Source organism: Miscanthus floridulus, chromosome 8, assembly GCF_019320115.1.
Source record: "Miscanthus floridulus cultivar M001 chromosome 8, ASM1932011v1, whole genome shotgun sequence".
In the NCBI taxonomy this organism is placed as follows: Eukaryota; Viridiplantae; Streptophyta; class Magnoliopsida; order Poales; family Poaceae; genus Miscanthus; species Miscanthus floridulus.
Window position 1 is genome coordinate 53,323,981 of NC_089587.1, and position 16,653 is coordinate 53,340,633.

A 16,653-nucleotide genomic window follows, 5' to 3' on the forward strand; every position below is an offset into this window, starting at 1 on the left:
CCAACGACCCTGTTTGGATATACGCGTTCTTCACCTTGCGGTGCAGTAGCGGAGCCTCGGTACGAAAACCGGACTCCCTATTCATTCTCATGGTGAAGTGAGTCATGCATAGTGTTGGCATGTGTAGGCTTGTTTGAGCACTTTGTGTTGGCATGCTTATGCTAGGTGTGCTAGAGCTTATACTTTTGGCCAAAGGCCGAATGTCATTGCAAATGTTTAGCCATGATTAATCCTCGGGAGAACATATGTTCTTTTTTGTCGCAAAAGAAACAACTTTGTGCACTAAATTGATGAAGACCTGGTGAACTTATGATCTACCAAGTTTGAATGACACATCTGAAAAAACCAAGAATTGTTAAGAATTTGTGCTTTACGTTATATCCAATACAGTCACTTGCTTCATGTGTTTGCCAAAGAGAAGTGAACACTTGGTTGTAAGAAGATGGCTTGAGAATAAAAAACAAACAAGGCATGGATTAATATGTGGGTGTTTGCAGTGATCTTTGTATAAGGCTAGTTCACATTGTTTGATCATGTTTAACACTTGTTGTTAGTCTTGCTCTATACATTATTGGTTCTATTTCAGTGGTGAACCTTTTCTAAAGCCTAAAATTTGCTCAAAATGCTTTGCTAGTCTTGGTTTGTACCATGTGATCATTGTGAGCATTTGCATTGTTCTACTCAAGTGGCAGTATCACTTTGAGTATCTTCTCATTCTTGATGATCTACTCCTAGATCTCTCTCATCTGCATCCCAGCGCATTTCATAGCATATTTTGAGGGGGAGTTGCAGTTTTGTTTAGCTTGATGTATCCATGTACCAACAAGGGGGAGAATGGTTACACATAGAGTTGGCATATGCAGAGAGTGTGCATTCATGTGGGAGAGTGCACTTGTTCAGGGGAAGTTGCATTTGATACTGATTTTGGCTTTTGAGGTTGCTTTTGCTAGTTATCTTGAGCTTCCGCCTCTTCTAGAGGGACTAGCACTGTTTCTACGAAAACCTTCCCTGCTGACCAGTCGGATGGGATCCGCCCGTCGACCCCCCCCCCCTCCCACGCTCGTGATTATGGCCCATGGAAGCGCAGCACCGGCCCAACACCAGCCCACAGCAGAGAGCGTGGTCCGCGCGTTGATGCCTAACGTATGATGTTTCGTTCCAACGCTCGTACGTCTGCGCATTCCGACGCCCGACGCTCATAGGTGGTTAGGTAGTTGAGTTTTTTCCTTTTTCTTTTTTCTATTTCTTTTATGTTTTCTTCTTCTTTTCCCTTTCCTTTTTCTTTTCTCTATGTTGTTTTATTCTTCTTTTTATTTTTATTTTTCTTTTATTTCTTTTATGTATTTTCTTTCCTTCTTTGATTTCTTTTTTATTTTTATTTTTTCTTTTTATTATGTGGTCTTTTTTATTTGTCTTTTCACTTTTTTATTTTTATCTTTATTTTATTCATTTTATTTGACCCAATTAACTATTTTTATTTCATTTTTTGTTTTCATGTTTTTTTGTTTTCTTCTATTTACTTCTCTTTTCTCTTTTTATGTTTTGTGTAGATTTTTTATTTTAGTTTTCATTGTTCCATTTTTATTTTGTTACTCATATTTTTATTTTGCATCTTTTTTTGTGTTATTTAACTCTAACTAATTATTATACTAATTTTATTTCTTTACATCTCATGATATATGTGATGTTCACTTTGTATACATGTAATGTTTTATTAGGGTCTGTTTGGATGTAGATATTGAGCCACTGAAATTGTATTGGGTACCAATGCCAAATCAGATCAGTATTAGAAATTGACTAAATATCAAATCTGTTGTTTGGATGTTGATGAATTTGCTGTCTAGAATCAAGTGACACATCAAATGTCAATTCAAGTTGGGATGTACAGACCATGGAATTCACTGTCTTCTCCCCCATCTTCTTCCCCATCGCACGCACGATGACCCAGGCATGCAGGCAGAGGCAGCCTTGGCCCCAGCCTTGGGCGTGCAGATGGAGACGGAGGGGGCCTAGCCCTAGGCGCACATGCGGAAGTGGAGGCGGACTCTAGCCACGATGAGCTTGGGCGTGGAGGCGGACTGTGCCACGATGAGCTTGAGCGCGGAGGTGGATCCGGCCTCGAGGCACGCTAGACGGATGGAGGCAGACCCGACCCCAGCTACGACTGGCTCGGGCGCTAGAGGTGGCCCTGAGGCCTTGGACCATGACAGGCTCGAACGCAGAGGCGAAAAGCTGGCCCCGGACTCTGCCGCGATGAACTCGAGGCGCGGAGGTGGCCATGGCCATGGGCCTAGGCCCGATGGGTGTGGAGGTGTATTGTCAACGGCTGGAGCCAGGATTTTTACATGGGATATGCCGAACCAAAAATTTCATATGCAAACCGATAAAAACCATTTAGCAATTCAGTAAAGTTTCATAAAAATTACCCAACAATTCAGTACACAACTACTAAATGGCATAATCAGTCTTAAATTACTAGTACAAATAGTCCAAAATAGCGTACTAATAGTTTGGAATGTAAACAACACAAGCTTAAATAACAAATAAGATTACAGCACTATTTTTTGGGCCTACGCTTTCTAATAGCCATGAAAGTGTTGATTACATCATCTTCCTCCACATCTTCCAAAATGTCTCTCTCAATGAACATGACAAGGCAGTCATCCAAAAGACTATCACTCATCTTATTTCTCCGCTTGGTTTTGACAAAATCCATACTAGAAAATGCCCTCTCTACACTTGTGGTCACCACTAGTAGAAGCAATACCATTTTGAGAAGCAAGTAAACCAAGTCATAAACTTTGTGCCTATTTGTTTCCACTAGCTTAAGTGAGAGGTCAACAAGGTTCTGTAGGCCATTGAATCTATCATCTTATCTCATGACATCAATATAGGTATCAAGTTGCAATTCTAGCCTTAACAAATCAGAGCCAAATATGTCCTTAGGATAGAAATCAGCAAGTCAGCGTACCTTCTGTGCATCAAATGATGCAAATGAATTCGAAGGGTTGAGGGCTGTCACACAAGAAAGCAACTCCATATTAACCTCATCAAACCGACTATCAAGCTCTTGACTGATTTTATCAATGACCCCAATGTACACCTCTCTTCTAAAGTGATCATCATTTGTTCGATTTTGGATAAATCGCCGTGATCTTCCAAAAGGCACATAATTATGTAACAGAACTAACCAATTATATGAAATTAAGTAAGAAAATCATCCACCAGAGCAGACGATTTAGTAAACTTAAGCCCGTATAACCCGGTAGTCCGTGAAATCACGAAGGATTTCAAACCAACTTCCATTTCAGCCAAGATCGTAATAAGTTTAGCGGTCACCATCACATATTACATAAAAGTTCACAATCTCAGATACATCAGAGTTTCAACATAGTTATTACAAACCAGTTCGAATAAAAGTAGCGGAAGTCATTTGTTCAAACCACACACACACTCACGCGGAGTTTAAATATAGTGCCAGCGAATGATCATCTCCAACAAAAGCATCAGATGAGACGTAAGGAATGACCATGCCCATAGTCCTAAGCATCACCCATCACAGGATAAAGGCAGTTGATACAGTAGCCGTAATACATCTACCCATCTGCAACAAGTGAGAATAAAACCCTGAGTACGAGAAGGTACTCAGCTAGACTTACCCGACATAACCAAAAATAAGCGACACCAAGGATTATGAAGGGCTTTATAGTAGGGTAGCTGACTCATTTGCAAAAAGAAGCATTTTTAGCATTTCAAGAACTTCTCGAAAAGCATTATTGCCAAGTTAATTATTATTAACATGTCGACTAGATTTGCACCTATACTAGAGTAAACATGTGATTAAGCAGATAATGATAACCAATGATCATTAAACAACTTCCATACTGTCATATTCATTATAACTGTCCAAGTGTTCCATAACATTTACTACGATGAAGTAACTCAAGTCAAGTGCTCACTATCCAGGAGCGATGGCGATTCGAATCGATTCCTAACCAGCTGGTGATTTATTCCTTACACAAACCTCACTCACCCGCTAAAGTGAGATATTGATCACCGAGTTAACTTTCTAGGAATCTCGAGTTTGCTAGGAACCACATGTACCTGGAGGCCGACCGACTGCACTTTGGTCTTATCATCCCACCCCCGTGTCCTACCACACCTGCTCCGGCACAGTGCGTTGCGGGCAATCTACTCGGCCCGAAAAATCTCCCAGCTTCGCGGTCGGAAGGTACTTTATCTGACCAGCTAAATGTAAGGCATGCATTCAACATGACTCGAGGCCCAACAACGGTCGGTCCTTAATCAACACAGACGAAAAACACTACAGTCCAAAACTCTGCAAGTCTCCGTCCGGTCTCAACTTCATTTAACACTTAGTTATACCATGACTTTATAGTTATCCAAGCAGATCCAGGTAACCACCTATAGCTCACAGGTAACAGGAAATCACCCGACTTCTACCGGTCCAAGCCAGCTAAGCATGGACTCGACTGCGGATACCTGGGTAACAAGGATATAGTATAACAAAGGTAGACAAGGTACAATGCAGCAACGGTTGCAAACAACTCCTGGACGTAATGCATCAATTAAAGTAAAGCATTTAATTAAATCATTGCAAACCGGGAGAAAAATGCTCCGGGGCTTGCCTCTCTCGAAGGAGCTCGGACGGTGATCGGGGCACTCCGGAAGTTCCTCAACGTCCTCCTCATTGGCTTCTGGCACTTCCTGTGGCTGCACCTCGCACTGCTCCTCGGGCTCCTCGGGTATGATGACTAGGTTCTCGGTTTGCGATCCTGTATGATGCAATACGCGTAAGAGATTATGCAAACGGTGCATCGAAGGAGATGAATGCAATAGATATGTTTAAATGCAAGGTAGTCAACATCATCCAAGAAAATATACTACAAGCACATGTCATCTACTGTATTCTCTTCTACTACTAATATGTTTAAGTCAACACACCTTATCAAATGCTTCAAAGATACACCAAAGCTATTATTATTAACTAATCTTGTATTAAAGATGATTATTTTATTTCCTTTTTAAATTAGGGCTACAACAGCAATCTATATTTCTGGCTACTTATAAAAATCTGAGAAAATTACTAGTAGCATGGTACTACTCTAATTAGACTACCATCAGATTTTCATGGTGTTTGAATGAGTGGATTAGCCTACACAAAAATCACAAGCTATGACATGATTTTGTACATAAAAATACTTTGAACTGTGAAAAGTGTCAAACAACAAAATTAGTATTTTTCCTAGGTTCTTCATAGCATATAATGACTATATAAAAATTGTCACATGCATGTTATATACAAAATTTGCTCTCTAGCTAAAATGACAAAAATCAGCCATTAAAGGTACTTGAACTACACCTAAAAATTTTCCCACAGCACATGCATGAAACATATTTTTCCTAGGAAGTACATGACATAAAAAAATTAACAAACTTGGAATCATATTTTCTGAAGACTATAGATTTTTCTACATATTTTTCAAGTTATCAGCAATATTCATGATTAAATAAAATTCTATAGCAAAGTATCTCAAAAATGTCATGCAATAATTTTCCCAAGTAGATCTGATGATAAGGAACCTAGAAAAATTTGTTCTAATAGATTTGGAGCTAAAAAGAGTACACAAACATTTTCCAAAGCATTTAAATAGAATTCTAAAAAATTATTTTTGAAATCCCTTTTTAAACTTCATGCTCAATTCTGCTAGATCCACCCGGTTATCCACCCACAACCCGCGCTAGAGAGACAGACAGGCGGGACCCAGTGGGTCAACTGACCCCACCTGTCGGCCAGGCCGAAGCAGGGGCGGCGCTGATCGGCCGGATCTCACCGGCGGGGAGGTCGCCGGCGGCGTGGTCGGCACCGTCAGACTCCCCAAGGCGATGCTGCACCCGTTGGCACTACTTGCAAGGCCAGAGGACCATCGGAAGCAAGGTGGCCGGTGGCCATGGCGCGCGGCGACGCTGTAGAGCCGCGGCGTGGGCTCGTTCCGGCGCAAGGGTGGCCTGGAGCGGCGACGTTGACTCACAGCCGAGCTCCGCCATTGCGAGGTGGGCATGGTGTGCGTGAAAAGAGGAAGAGAGGGAGGCGGAGCAGGGCTAGCCATGGCGGTGTGCGCTATGGCCAAGCTTCGACGAGCGACAGCGTGGAGGAAAAATGTGCGATTGGGCCTCACCTCCGGTCGATTCACGTGGCGAGCTGGTCGGCAGCGTGGTGCGCAAGGTGGCGGTGCTGCGGGCGAGATGGAGGGTTCAATGGCGAGCCGTGGTGGTCGAGCGAGCTAGTCCCAACGGGGTGCGGCGCACGGTGGCGATGGCGGGCATGCTCTGCTGCTGTCGCTGCTGCTGGGCGCGCGGGAGAGTGAAGTGGGGGATTGAGGAGGAGGCAACGCTGCCAGGCAGAAGAAGGCGCGCACGTGGGGCGGAGTTAGGCCATGGCTGCCGTGCGGCGGGCATCGCCGACGCATGGTCGCCACGCGGCGGGCGTCGCCTGACGCGGTCGGGAGCGTGGCGCGGTGACGGGCGCGGCGCGCGGGAGAAGGAGCCAGCGCGCGGGGCTAGGCTGGGCCGAGGTGAGGTGGGCTGGCGCGGGAGGCGCGCTACTGCGGGCGGCTTTGGCCGTGAGCCGGGAAGTGAGGCGGCGGCCCGCGAAAGAGAAAAAATATTTTCCAATTTTCGGATTTCAAGGAAATTTCAAATATTAGTTTTCAAATACCCTTTTGAGCAAGAAAATGATTTTTTTTGAAAATAGTCAAAAAATGAAAGTTGCTTAGAATTAAATCCTCTACAACTTTACTTTTAAGACCAAAGTCCAATTCTTGATAGATTTTGAATCATAACATCAAAGTCCACGTTTAGCTCAAAACCCTAATTTTTGGAATTTATTTTTGAAGCCAAATTTTGAATTAATTTGAATACAAACATTGCTCCAAAAATTGAACTAAACATTGCTAGATGATTTACAATAGTAGCCAAACATGTTTTACTAACCTAGCAAGAAAAATTCAGGGCAAAACAATTCTTAAACAGGTGTATGCAACATTCAGGTTTCACGCATGTTTAAGATGTTTTAAAGCAATGTTTCAATTGTTATTCACATGATTAGGCATGTATGATTTGGATGCTTGATGATGCATGATATGCGTGATTTGCAGTGCCTAAATGCAGGCATAACACCAGGGTGTTACAGCCCTCCCCCCTTATAAAAATCTCGTCCCGAGATTTGGGTTACGAACCATTTGTTATAAAAATCTTCATAAGCTTTTTGTAGATACTCTCCTGTTTCCCAAGTTGCATCTCCCTCATTATGATGATCCCACTGTATCTTGTATGTTTTCACCACACTATTCTGAGTAGCACGTTCCTTCGTGTCTAACACTCGGACTGGTTGCTCACGATACACCAAATCTGATTTGAGTTGAATACCTCGAGGTTCTATTCTTTCCTCCAGAACACGCAAACATTTCTTGAGATGTGATACATGGAAAACTAGGAAAATGGTACTCATTGTCTCAGGTAACTCTAACTTATAGGCGACCGGACCTCTTCGTTCCAAGATCTTGTATGGTCCTATGAATCTCACGGCAAGCTTTCTTCGGATTCCAAACCTTTTCTTCTTCATTGGCGTGACTTTCAGATAAACATAGTCACCTAACTTCAAATATAAGGGGTCTCCTTCTTCTGTCTGCATAGCTTTTCTGACGTGATTGGGCCGCTTTCATATTCTACTGAATAATATGAACTTTCTTCTTGGCTTCTTCTACAAAGTCAATGCCATAATACCTTCTATCTCCAGGCTCGACCCAATTCAATGGTGTTCTACATTTTCTGCCATATAAAGCTTCGAATGGGGCCATCTTGATGCTTTCTTGGTAACTATTATTATAAGAAAACTCAGCTAACGGTAACCATGACTCCCATGATCCCTTAGAAGACAATACACAGGCTCTTAACATATCCTCTAAAACAGCGTTTACTCGTTCAGTCTGACCATCTGTTTGAGGATGATAAGCGGTACTGCAAATCAAACTAGTTCCTAAGCCTTTGTGTAAATGTTTCCAAAAGTGAGCCGTGAACTGTGAGCCTCTATCAGATACTATGGTCTTTGGTATACCATGCAACCTCACAATTTCTAGCGATATACTTCTCGGCATATTGAGGTGGTCGATAATCTGTTTTGACCGGCAAGAAATGAGCGGTCTTGGTAAGACGGTCCACAATTACCCAAATCGAATCATGTCCTTTTTGAGTAGTGGGCAAACCCGTGATAAAATCCATACTGATATCATCCCACTTCTAACTAGGGACTGATAAGGGTTGCAACATACCAGCAGGTTTCATGTGAATGGCTTTCACTCGACAACATGTGTCACATCTGACAACATATGCTGTAATTTCTTTCTTCATTTCGGTCCACCAATAGCGAGATCTTAATTCTTGATACATCTTACTACTTCCGAGATGGATAGATAGCTTAGAAAGGTGAGCTTCATCCATGAGTTTATTCCTAAGCTCTCGATCCTTGGGAACCACAAGACGGTTGTCAAACCACAACACGCCCTGTTCATCCACTTTAAAGTGTTGAGACGGTTTCTCTTTTATTTTCTCTTTGATGTGGAATATCCCCTTATCGGTTTTCTGGCCTTCTATTATCTTACTTTCCAAGGAGCAACTAATCTGAATACTATATAACACAGCAGGATGCATTAGATCGAACCCATCTTCAAGTAATGGCTGCACATTCAAGAAATGTGACTTTCTGCTCAAAGCATCTGCCACTACATTGGCTTTACTAGGATGATATTGTACATTCAAGTTGTAATCCTTTATCAATTCCAACCATCTACGCTGTCTCATGTTTAGCTCTGGTTGGGTAAAGATATACTTAAGACTCTTGTGATCCATAAAAATATTGCACACATTACCAAGTAGATAATATCTCCAAATTTTTAGGGCGTGCACAACTGCAGCAAGTTTAAGATCATGTGTTGGATAGTTGACCTCGTGCTTTCTCAATTGACATGATGCATAAGCAATGACTCTCCTTTCTTGCATAAGAACACAGCCCAATCCAGTCTTCGATGCATCACAAAACACATCAAATAGTTTCTCGATATCTGGTTGCGCTAGAACAGGAGCAGTGGTCAACAGTTTCCGCAACGTGTGGAAAGCTGCTTCACACTCCTCTGTCCACACAAACTTGTGATCCTTCTGTAGGAGGCTTGTCATTGGTTTGGCGATCTTCGAGAAATCTGGTATAAAGCGACGGTAATAACCGGCTAGTCCTAAGAAACTTCTAATCTCAGGAACTGTGGTCGGTGCTTTCCAATTCATAACTTCTCGCACCTTACTTGGATCGACTGAAACTCCATTCTCTGACAGAATGTGACCAAGGAAAGGAACTTCCTTCAACTAGAATTCGCATTTGCTAAACTTAGCATACAATTGATGATCTCTAAGTCTAGTCAAGATAGTTCTTAGATGCTCTTCGTGATCTTTCTCGTTCTCGGAGTACACCAGAATGTCATCGATGAACACTACCATAAACTTATCCAACTCTGGCATGAAAACTGTATTAATAAAAAACATAAAGTATGTAGAAGCATTTGTTAAGCCAAAGGACATGACAAGATACTCATACAATCTGTATCTGGTAGAAAATGCAGTTTTTGGTATATCCTATGGCCTAATCTTGATCTGATGATAACCGGATCTCAAATCTATTTTTGAGAACACCTTGGCCTTGGATAATTGGTCAAACAGAACATCAATATGTGGCAAGGGATACTTATTCTTGATGGTCACAGCGTTGAGTGGCCTATAATCTACGCACATTCTCAACGTGCCCTCTTTCTTCTTTTTCACAAACAAAGCGGGATATCCCCATTCAGACTTGCTTGGCCGAATAAACCCCTTTTTGACAAATCTTCTAATTGCTTCTTCAGCTCAGCTAACTCATCTGGAGGCATCCGATAGGGTCTCCTTGAAATCGGAGCTGTTCCAGGGACTAGCTCAATTCCAAACTCAATCTCCCTATCTAGTGGAAGACCAGGTAGCTCATCTAGGAATACATCCAGAAATTCACACACTACCGGAATCTGATGAATAGGAATGACTGCTGTAGCATATGTAACACTTATAAGGTCTGTTCTCTGAGGCAATGGTACTTGGAAAGTACCCTCACCTAGGGGATCCTTAAGGGTAAGTACTCGACTTCCAGTATCTATGACTGCTCCCCAATCCTTCATCCAATTCATCCCTATAATGACATCCAAGACTAACCCAGGCATAACTATCAAGTTCACTCGGAACTTCTTGCTACCTAATTCAAGGGTTGCCCCTCGAACCATCCGGTTGGTCAAAACATCAGCCCCTGCTAAACTTATACGGTACCCATAACCCAATTCTGTGCATAGTTGTCCATGTTTCTGTGCAAATGCTTGACTCATAAAAGAATGCGATGATCCAGAATCAAATAGAACAACTACAGGGTTTTTATTGATGGGAAACTTACCAGCAGTGATGGGCTCTCCCTCAGGAATTTCATCCACTGTTGTACTATGCACTCTAGCATTATAAGTCTGCTGCTTCTTCTTGGGCGGGTATGGACAAAACCTCAAGAAATGGCCGAGTTGATCACAGTTATAGCAGGGTCCTCTCACTATCCCGGCAGATCTCACAGCTCTCTTGGAACTGCCTTGTACCGCAGTTGCGGCTGCTTTGTTGGACTGTACTGCCATCTTGTACGGCTTTTGAGGTCCACGGAAATTCTGACTTCTTGGCTGAGGTGGCCTGAACCTAGCGCTAGGAGCCGATGGGCGATATGGGGGACGACCTCCCATAGGGGCTCTAGCTTGAGACGGCCCACCTTCAAAGGCTCTCTTGCGTGTCTTAGCTGCGGTACTGGCGTTGTTATTCTTCTCTTGCTTCAGACAGTCGCTGATGAAGTCATTGAATCTGACGCGGTTGTTGGTACCAATATGCTTCATCATTTTTGGATTGAGACCCCTCTTAAAACTGGCTATTCTTTTAGTATCTGTGTCAACCATGTCGGGAGCATAGCGACACAAGTTGTTGAAGGCATGCAGGTATTGCGTCACGGTCTTGGTGCCCTGGTTCAATGCCAGAAACTCTCCCAACTTCATTTCGGTCAGCCCTGGTGGAATATAGGCTCCACGGAAGGCCTCAGCAAACTCTCTCCAAGAAATCTAAGCATTTGGAGGGAAGGTGGTGCGATGGTGCTTCCACCATATTTCCGTCGGTCCCTGCAATTGAAGTGCAGCATACTCCGTTTTTAGAACCTCAGTCATTCTCAACACACGGAATTTATCTTCCATCGTGTTGATCCATTCCTCAGCATCGAGTGGCTCTGTTGCTTCCTTGAATACTGGCGGCCTGGTGTCCATGAAATCTTTGAAGCTGCTATATTGGTTCACTCCCATGCCACCACCTTGATTGTTACCACGTTGAACGTTGTTGGCGATGGTTCACAGAAGATCCTCCATGTTCTTCTGGGATTGTTCCGCGTTGCGCTGACTCCCGAGCAGCTGTGTGAGGAACATCTCGGGGGTAAACGAGGGAGGAGGTGGCAAATGTGGTTCATGGGGAGGTTCATTGTTGTTGCCGTGGTTTCTACCACCACCACCACCAGTCCCCGCACCGTTGGCACCGGGCTCAGCGGCCTCATACGTGGTTCGGCGAGTGTTTATCATCTGCATATTTCAGCAACAAGTAATGATTGAGTGAAGCTGTAATAATTGCGAGTGAAGGAAAAATTATGTCGTACTGAATTTACTGGAGAGAATAAATTCATACAATAAAACAGAGGCACAACAATCGCATCCCAATTAAAACAACAGCACTTAATCGAATTACTTAAACGACAAACACCGCGTCCATACAATTAAATTGCCAGCATACATACACTGGACTTTTTATGTGTTCAGATATCGCATTCGAAAATCAAGTTCCAACCACATGCCAAGTCTCATACGTTCGAAGCAACATCCGATAGGTTACATGCCAACAAAAGAAAGGTCATCGCGACGAGACCTAGATACTAGCGCAAGGCAACTAGCCTACTCCTTGGGGCCATCGTCGGGATCGGAGACGTCACCATCGCCCCCAGGTGAAACTATAGGCTCGTCCTCGTTGTCGTCGTCGATGTCCATGCCAGCGGCGTCTGGTGGAGCATATGGGCCAACCCCATTGTAGAGCGCGTGAAACTCCTCGTCCAGGTAGCCGTTGTATTCCTCTAGCTCATCGACCCTCTGCAGCAGAAGGTTTCTTGCATTCTAGGCTTCATTCCTTTCCTGAACCAGCTATCCAATCATGCGATCTGCATTGTTGTTGGCTTGAGTCAACGTATGCACTCGCTGTATAGCTCTATCACCTCTCTCAACCGCCTGATCTCGCTATAAGTTCATATCAGCCAACTGCTCCTGCAAGCTAGCTATAGCACGTGCCTGTCTCTTCTTCTACTTCTTTCCTTTTAGCTTATCCTCACTACACAAGCCAGTCAAAGTCTAGTAGGTACTCTCAAGACCTTCATATGCTCTAATGGCGGCGAACATAGCACTCATTGCCTGGTTGTCGCTAGCCTGTCCTTCAGCTGGACCTCTAACCAATGCACTTCCTTGAGGCTGAACCCAAATGGCATCACGAGGATCATCCCTAGGAAAAGTACCAGCTAGAGCTGCTGCAAGCTCACTAGGAAATCTGCTCATAATGTCCCTAATGACACGGAAGGCTGCTCCCTCTGCACCCTCAGCTGGAGTGCGACCCTCAAACTCTAAATGCCAACTATCCCAATCTGGAGCATCACCGAGAGCAGGAACCGTGATCTCCACCACTGCAAGTCCATCCTCTGCTAACTGGCTCTCATTCCAAGAGTACACTGGCTCTTGACCCTCTAGGGTACCCCACATCATGGAGCACTCTCCAAAGCAAAGTTGGCATGCCAAACTCGCTCAAGAAGGTGTCCATGGTGTGGTGCTCCCTCAGGGCCAACGGACGTCGAGGTGCTCTTCCTCCAGTGGACTTACGGGTGGTCTGCTTCGTGCGGGCCATCTGTAGCAAAAGTTCTTTTATTACCTCGGGGAAACATATTTTAGGTGATACAACTTTTATCAAAAGAGATAATCAATTTATAAGGGGAGGAATACATGACATGAATGAAATGCACAAGTAACATGATGTATGTACGTGCCGTACGTTCTCACAAATAAATAATTTCTAACGACGAATTCGGTGGCATACAATGATCTCTCAATACGTAGCTAATACGTTCTACACGATAGCATTGTTATGTACCTACAGAAGATTTATTTCAGTCCAATTCCCAATGAATGCATAAAAGCAGTAAAGTTTTATCTACACGCTCTACACGAATCCCTAGATACGTGTACAACGGTAGTAACTACCCGAACCATCGTCCTATTGATGGCATCGCCTCCACAGACGGAAGACCCATACATGAGATACCTTTGTAAAACATGCGTAGAACATGTAATTACTCCAGCATCATATAAGCATTCACCCTAGATCGGCGGTGTATCCGATCATGCTCCCACAACTCACACTTACCAACGCGTAGAGGCAAATGATCCATTCATTACCACTCAAACAAGTGGCACTCATACAATAGCACGCCGTATGAGCGACGAAAGAGAAATATGATGCAAGAACCCCAAGTCAGTACTTAATTAAGCCACCTAAAGTCCTTAACTGGGCATAAAGGATATGATCACTGGCACACTTTATAGTTTTAAAATCACGTTTTCCAAATGCCTTTTTGTTTTAAATACACTTATGAATAGTAACACGCTAAACCATGCTCTGATGTCAGCTGTAACAGAACCAACCAATTATACGAAATTAAGTAAGAAAATCATCCGCTAGAGCAGACGATTTAGCAAACTTAAGCCCGTATAACCCGGTAGTCCGTGAAATCACGAAGGATTTCAAACCAACTTTCATTCCAGCCAAGATCGTAATAAGTTTAGTGGTCACCATCACATATTACATAAAAGTTCACAATCTCAGATACATCAGAGTTTCAATATAGTTATTACAAACCAGTTCGAATAAAAGTAGCGGAAGTCATTTATTTAAACTACACACACACTCACGCGGAGTTTAAATATAGTGCCAGCGAATGATCATCTCCAACAAAAGCATCAGATGAGACATAAGGAATGACCATGCCCATGGTCCTAAGCATCACCCATCACAGGATAAAGGCAGTTGATACAGTAGCCGTAATACATCTGTCCATCTGCAACAAGTGGGAATAAAACCCTGAGTACGAGAAGGTACTCAGCTAGACTTACCCGACATAACCGAAAATAAGCGACACCAAGGATTATAAAGGGCTTTATAGTAGGGTAGCTGACTCATTTGCAAAAAGAAGCATTTTTAGCATTTCAAGAACTTCTCGAAAAGCATTATTGCCAAGTTAATTATTATTAACCTGTCGACTAGATTTGCACCTATACTAGAGTAAACATGTGATTAAGCAGATAATGATAACCAATGATCATTAAACAACTTCCATACTGTCATATTCATTATAACTGTCCAAGTGTTCCATAACATTTACTACGATGAAGTAACTCAAGTCAAGTGCTCACTATCCAGGAGCGATGGCGATTCGAATCGATTCCTAACCAGCTGGTGATTTATTCCTTACACAAACCTCACTTACCCACTAAAGTGAGATATTGATCACCGAGTTAACTTTCCAGGAATCTCGAGTTTACCAGGAACCACATGTACCCGGGGGCCGACCGACTGCACTTTGGTCTTATCATCCCGCCCCCGTGTCCTACCACACCTGCTCCGGCACAGTGCCTTGCGGGCAATCTACTCGGCCCAAAAAATCTCCCAGCTTCGCGGTCGGAAGGTACTTTATCCGGCCAGCTAAATGTAAGGCATGCGTTCAACATGACTCGAGGCCCAACAACGGTCGGTCCTTAATCGACACAGACGGAAAACACTACAATCCAAAACTCTGCAAGTCTCCGTCCGGTCTCAACTTCATTTAACACTTAGTTATACCATGACTTCATAGTCATCCAAGCAGATCCAGGTAACCACCTATAGCTCGTAGGTGACAGGAAATCACCCGACTTCTACCGGTCTAAGCCAGCTAAGCATTGACTCGACTGCGGATACCCGGGTAACAAGGATATAGTATAACAAAGGTAGACAAGGTACAATGCAGCAATGGTTGCAAATAACTCCTAGACGTAATGCATCAATTAAAGTAAAGCATTTAATTAAATCATTGCAAACCGGGAGAAAAATGCTCCGGGGCTTCCCTCTCTCGAAGGAGCTCGGACGGTGATCGGGGCACTCCGGAAGTTCCTGAACGTCCTCGTCGTTGGCTTCTGGCACTTCCTGCGGCTGCACCTCGCACTGCTCCTTGAGCTCCTCGGGTATGATGACTGGGTTCTCATTTGCGATCCTGTATGATGCAATGCGCGTAAGTGATTATGCAAACGGTGCATCGAAGGAGATGAATGCAATGGATATGTTTAAATGCAAGGTAGTCAACATCATCCAAGAAAATATACTACAAGCACATGTCATCTACTGCATTCTCTTCTACTACTAATATGTTTAAGTCAACACACCTTATCAAATGCTTCAAAGATACACCAAAGCTATTATTATTAACTAATCTTGTATTAAAGATGATTATTTTATTTCCTTTTTAAATTAGGGCTACAACAGCAATCTATATTTCTGGTGCTTATAAAAATCTGAGAAAATTACAGTAGCATGGTACTACTCTAATTAGACTATCATCAGATTTTCATGGTGTTTGAATGAGTGGATTAGCCTACACAAAAATCACAAGCTATGGCATGATTTTGTACATAAAAATACTTTGAACTGTGAAAAATGTCAAACAACAGAATTAGTATTTTTCCTAGGTTCTTCATAGCATATAATGACTGTACAAAAATTGTTACATGCATGTTTTATACAAAATTTGCTCTCTAGCTAAAATGACAAAAATTAGTCATTAAAGGTACTTGAACTACACCTAAAAATTTTCCCACAGCACATGCATGAAACATATTTTTCCTAGGAAGTACATGACATAAGAAGATTAACAAACTTGGAATCATATTTTTCTGAAGACTATAGATTTTTCTACATATTTTTCAAGTTATCAGCAATATTCATGATTAAATAAAATTCTATAGCAAAGTATCTCAAAAATGTCATGCAATAATTTTTCCAAGTAGATCTGATGATAAGGAACCTAGGAAAATTTGTTCCAATAGATTTGGAGCTAAAAAGAGTACACAAACATTTTCTAAAGCATTTAAATAGAATTCTGAAAAATCATTTTTGAAATCCCTTTTTAAACTTCATGCTCAATTCTGCTAGATCCACCCGGTTATCCACCCACAACCCACGCCAGAGAGACAGACAGGCGGGACCCAGCGGGTCAACGACCCCACCTGTCGGCCAGGCCGAAGCAGGGGCGGCGCTGATCGGTCGGATCTCACCGGCGGGGAGGTCGCCGGCGGCGTGGTCGGCACCGTCAGACTCCCCAAGGCGATGTGCACCCGTTGGCACTACTTGCAAGGCCAGAGGACCATCGGAGCAAGGTGG